Below are 5,615 nucleotides of genomic sequence, written 5' to 3' on the forward strand. Positions count from 1 at the left end.
TGTGTGTCTTCACCACATCTAGCTCTGACCATACTTCTCTCAGCCTTCCCACAAGCTGATAACACTCATCCTTTCCTTGTCTCAAGCCACGGATCACCCCTCTGTCCTCAATGACTCTCACAAGCTTGGACTTGCCTAAAGTTGCTTCAATCTCACTCCTTGTAGTGTTTCCTTGAACAACTTCATTTCCCAGCTTCAGACCTCTTGTCTGACCTTCTTCAGTAGCCATTTCCATGAAAGGTTTCCCCTTTCCATGACTACTCCATAACCCACAGCTTTCCAAAGCTCTCTTTGCCCATCTTGACCAATCGCCATCTCTCTCTTCTTCAAGCTCCATGGTTGTACTAGATCTGTGCTTCATTTCCATGTTGAGATAGTTTGAATCCATCAGAATATCTCACACCACTCAGATAATAAAGACCAGAACTCAAGAACACCAAGAACACTCAAGAACACTCAAGAACACTCAGATTTTTATGAAAAACGAAATCACACTCTCCCCTGTTCGAACAACCTGGCTCTGATACCATAAACACTTTTGTGTTTTAAGAGTATGATTCAAACAATCAGAGATAATCAGATCAAGATATTAAAGAGATTAAGAGATTTTAAAGAATAGAGAGAGAGAGACTCAAAAACTCCATTAATTAATTTCTGATGAGGTTTACAAGTATTAATAGAGAGAGCAACAAGGGTTTTCGAAATGTATAAGCATGTGGAGTCAATGGACAGGCTGGAACTCCTTTTGAATCACTTGGCTGTGCTTTCTCACATGCTTGCACTAGTAAAAAGCATCCTCTCCTTTCCAGCATCATACAGGCTGTCAAAGTAAGCCCTTATCCCTTCCTTATCCTCTTCCCACGTCCTTCTTAAGATAAGAGAGGATTAACATCAGTTAGACTCCAATTTAACCCATCCTGGTAACTTCTCTTCCTTTCACTTAGTTACCACAGTAACTTTAAAGTTACTGTGGTAAATCCCAAACTTACTGACCACCCCAATACTCTTCCTCTATCAATGTATCCACTCCTCATCACCTCATCTCAACAACCTTGTGCTTCATAGCTTCTTCATAAGATCTTGGTATCTCATTCTCATCCAAGTTACACATAAACACCATGTGCTCTTCTGGATATTCTGCAAAGGAACACACAGCTTGAGAAGGATGCTCCACAGCCTGGGCATTGTAGTACACTCTCGTGTTTACCCAGTTGGAAGCATCCCTCTTTATCCGTGTGCTCCTCCTTAATGGTTGAACCTGTTCCTCAGTTTGAACCTCTGCTTGAACCTCTGTTTCTGCCTCACTCACCTCCTCTTGATCATGAACCTCTCCTTGCTCATCCACACTGACCTGAGGAAAATCCTCTACTTCTTGTGTCACCACTTGATCATGATGACCTGAATCCCCTTGGTGCTGCTCTTGCACTCCTGATTCAGACTCATTTCCCCCCTCATGATCAAGGGGAGTTGTTCTTTCAGGTTCTCTAACCTTATCCTGGGACATGTTTACCCCAAGCCTTTCCAATATGTTCCTCAGATTCTCTGCCATGTTTCTTGGTTCTTGAGACAGATCTTCCAAGTCTTCCCAATTCTTTTCTTCATAATACCCCTTGGTCTCTATGAACTTAACATCTCTAGACACCAACACTCTCCTGGTTGCTGGATCATAGCACTTGTACCCCTTCTGAGTTACTGAGTACCCAATGAGCATTGCTTTAGTGCTCTTTGCCTCCAACTTGTTTCTCTGTTCTCCTGGAACCCAGACATAACATAGACATCCAAAGACACGCAGATGATCTATGTGTGGCTTGCTCTTGTTCAGCACTTCAAACGGAGACAGATTCTTCAATACCTTAGTTGGAATCCGATTGATAAGATAGCATGCAGTCTGAACAGCATCACCCCAAAACCTCTTTGGAACATTAGCATGATACATCATGGATCTAGCCACCTCCATCAGATGCCTATTCTTCCTCTCAGCTACCCCATTCTGCTGTGGTGTGTAAGGACAACTGGTCTGATGCACTATCCCATGTTTAGCCAAATGATTCTTGAAGGCATGACTGGTGTATTCTCCTCCATTATCAGACCGTAGTACCTTCACAGTAGCATTGTAATGGTTAGTTACATATGCTTGGAAGTTGACAAAAGCCTCAAACACTCTATCCTTAGATGGCAGCAATGTGATCCATGTATACTTAGACTTCTCATCTATGAATGTCACAAAGTACTTCTGGTTTTCTCTAGACATACAAGGGGCTGTCCACACATCAGAATGAACAAGATCAAAGCAATTTGCATATATGGTCTCTGATGTGGGAAAAACAGTTCTACAATGCTTCCCTAAGATGCAAGCTTCACATTCCAAGTGATTGAATGACATATTAGGTTTAATCAATTCAATTGCACGAGCATGAGGATGTCCTAATCTAGCATGCCAAGTAATGTTAACTTGAAGAGAAGAAGTGGAGAAGCAAAAGTGATGAGTTGAGTTGGTGCTTGTGCAAAGACATGGCAAGATCTTCAGAGATTGTATGTTAAGGCTTTGGGAGAGTCTTAAGGCTTCAGAAGTGGTCTGATGAGTGTGCAAAGATAGGGTTAAGTCCAGGAGGGACTTAGACACCATTTAGAGAAGATTTGGGTCAGACAGTAACTCTAAAGTTACCACAGTAACTTTAGAGAGTTACCACAGTAAGATTTGAGAAGTTTGGGCAAGTTGGTGTAAAAGTGAATAGTGAATCACTAGTCACTATTCAGGTTGACTATTCACTATTTGGGTCACTATTTATGATGTGAAGAGTGCATAGTATATGGATAAGGCACCAAGGTTTGAATCTAGTCAAAGGGAATCAAGAAGATGCTTTGTGGAGGCAAACAACCAATGGGAGCTTCCTTGTGTGTGATTGGCTAGTTCTGGTCTTGGACAGGCTGTCTCTTGCTGTAAAGAGAAGGGAGCTGTAATGACCCACCATCTCCACTATCCCCACCATCTCCACCATCCCCACCATCTCCACCATCTCCATTATCTCCACCATCTCCACTTCTTTAAAGAGAGAGAGAGAGAGAGAGAGAGAGAGAGAGAGAGAGAGAGAGAGAGAGAGAGAAAGAGAGAGAAAGCTCACCTGAGCTCGTCGCCGGAGCCACCGCACGCCAGGACGTCGTCAAGCTCGTCATCACCATCAACCGCAGCTCGAGGTAACCGGAAACCGCCATGTTTTGAGTTATGTTTCGGTCGTTTTAGTAAATCGGTCATAACTTTCTAACCGTAGTGAATCTCGTGCATCCAAGGCCATCATCGTGTTCCTCTCGTCAAGACGAAGCCGTAGACACCAACCGCGTCACGATCGGAGCCCGGACGAAGCCGTACGCGCCTACGGAAGTTTCACCTCCGCGCGCGCGTGAGTTCCACGCGCCGCCGCCGGACCACCGTCCTCCGCCGCAGCGCCGCCGCCGGACCACCGTTCTCCGCCGCAGCTCCGCCGTCGCCGCCGGCCAACTTACCGGTAAGCCGCCGCCGTAGCTCCGCCGTCGCCGCCGATGACCGACACCGGTGACTCGCCGGCGACTCGCCAACTCGGCCGAGTCGACCCGGTGAGTCAACTCGGTTGACTCGGTTAACCGGTGGTTTGACCGGTTTAAATCGATTTCGATTCGGTTAGGTTAAACCGGTCGGTTAAAATCAATTGGTAATCGGTTAGGGAAAACCGGATTAATTAATTAATTAATCAATTAATTAATTAATTAAATAATTGATCTTTGACCAGCGGGTTGACTTTTCCGTAAATACCCGTTTTAAACCGTTCGAAAAGCGTTCTGACTCGAAATTTCGATCTGATTTCAGATTTGGAGTCCATTTGAGCAGCTGGAGTTCATATATACCACTTCTCTTCATTGCTAAGGTGAGGGCTACTCCGTTAAATCCCGAGCTAGTTTAGTACTACCGTTATGGAAAGTTTAGTTTCGAAACATGATCCGTCTCTGTGAATCGAGTCTGTTTGAGAGTCTTGCTTGTTTATTATTATTATTGATTGTTAAACCGGAAATAGGATAATAGAGGATTCAACGGTTGATTGAAATGATTGATGTTAAGAATTGTTATATATATGTATATATATACGAGTCCATGTTTTGGAGATTTGCGGGGTGCAGAGACGTTTGCACTGGCTGCCTATGTTTGAGGAGTTTTGCGGGGTGCAGAGACGTTTGCACTGGCTGCCATGTTTGTGGAGATTTGCGGGGGTACAGAGACGTTTGTACTTACGACGCCTTAGAGATTTGCGGGGTGCAGTGTGGACTACTGTGCTAGCGACGCCTGTAAAGTATATATATCCTTATGAGGAAATGTGATATGCTATTATCGCATTGGTTGTATCATGTCTAGTCCACTAGACATATGTGATTGTTCTGTGTGGTGTAATAGGCACCGTGATTGTCTCATGCTAGAGCTATGCCTACATAGTTGTAGTGCTATGAACTGAGTCAGTGGTTTGCGGTTTAGCATCCCATACCTCACTGGGCGATTCCCCTGTCGCTCACCCCTCCTTATTTCCCCCTTTCAGGTGAGACCGACGAGCAGGAGTGATTATCGGACTGGTGCTATTGGGCTTTTGGGCTTCTATCGTTTTATCGCTTTTATCGTTATCGGGCCTCCAGGCCTTTGGACTTTTATCGCCTACGTTATTCCTATTTCAGACTTTTGGTTTATATCGTATTTTATATTTCGGATGTTATCGATGTTGGGCTTTTAGGCCTTTTGTTACCGTATCGACTATTATATTATATGAAGATTATTATTATTTGAGTTGTATTATTATTTTATTTTCGCTTTTATCAATTTATTTTATTTTGAAAGTGGCGGGTGTCACAGGAGCCACGACCATGAACCTGGACAGATGCATGGGAAGATTAGGAGGAGCCTAAGGAGAGCCAATCACAAGCAAAGAGCCAGCTTGCCTTGGTTTGAATTAAAGTGAGCCAGCTTAGCTTATCCAATCAGCACACATCACTCAGATTGCAACAAGACCAACTCATCCCCACCATCCATTCCTCTTAAGTTATTTCTATCCATTAGATATAGGTTTATGAGTTTGCAAGAGTGTAAAACCTATATAAAGACCCTCATGGGCGTTTGTAACTCTCTTAAGAGAGTATGGGGGGTTTCCCCATCTCCTTCATAATTATAAAAGTGTGTTCTTGATCAGATTCCCTTAATCTACCTCTTTCTTAGTCTCTAATCTTCTTAATCTCTCAAAGTCTCTTTGTTTCTGATTCAAGTTCATACTAGTTTCATCAAACCTCTTATTCAACTAGTTCAAGACCTTATCTTTGCCTTTAATGGCTTTTCATACACATACACAGCCAGAACTCTCAAATCTCACATGGTATCAGAGCCAGGTTTGTTGAGATGAGTTGAGACATATGAGATAAGAGGTAAAGACACAAAGGAGTTGAGGACATAAAGAGGGCAAAGGAGTTAAGAGAAGAAATGGGTTGATAGGGATGGTACGGACGGATAGGCCGTACCATTGGCCGTACAAAGGTAAAAGCGGCCAAGTAACTCTCCGGGTAACTTACATGGACTTACTTGAAGTTACACTTGACCAAGACCTTATCCG

The 5,615-nt window shown here is 43.7% G+C and overlaps 1 long non-coding RNA gene across 1 annotated transcript; it reads left to right on the top strand.

Moving 5' to 3' along the window:
- The first annotated feature begins 3,094 nt into the window (after positions 1-3,094).
- On the top strand, positions 3,095-4,798 carry LOC106379090. Its single transcript, XR_007331840.1, has 4 exons — positions 3,095-3,195; positions 3,270-3,503; positions 3,842-3,899; positions 4,560-4,798. It is a non-coding gene; the product is annotated as an uncharacterized LOC106379090 (long non-coding RNA).
- The last annotated feature ends 817 nt before the right edge of the window (positions 4,799-5,615 follow it).

This window comes from Brassica napus, unplaced genomic scaffold, assembly GCF_020379485.1.
Source record: "Brassica napus cultivar Da-Ae unplaced genomic scaffold, Da-Ae ScsIHWf_1503;HRSCAF=2099, whole genome shotgun sequence".
Lineage (NCBI taxonomy): Eukaryota > Viridiplantae > Streptophyta > Magnoliopsida > Brassicales > Brassicaceae > Brassica > Brassica napus.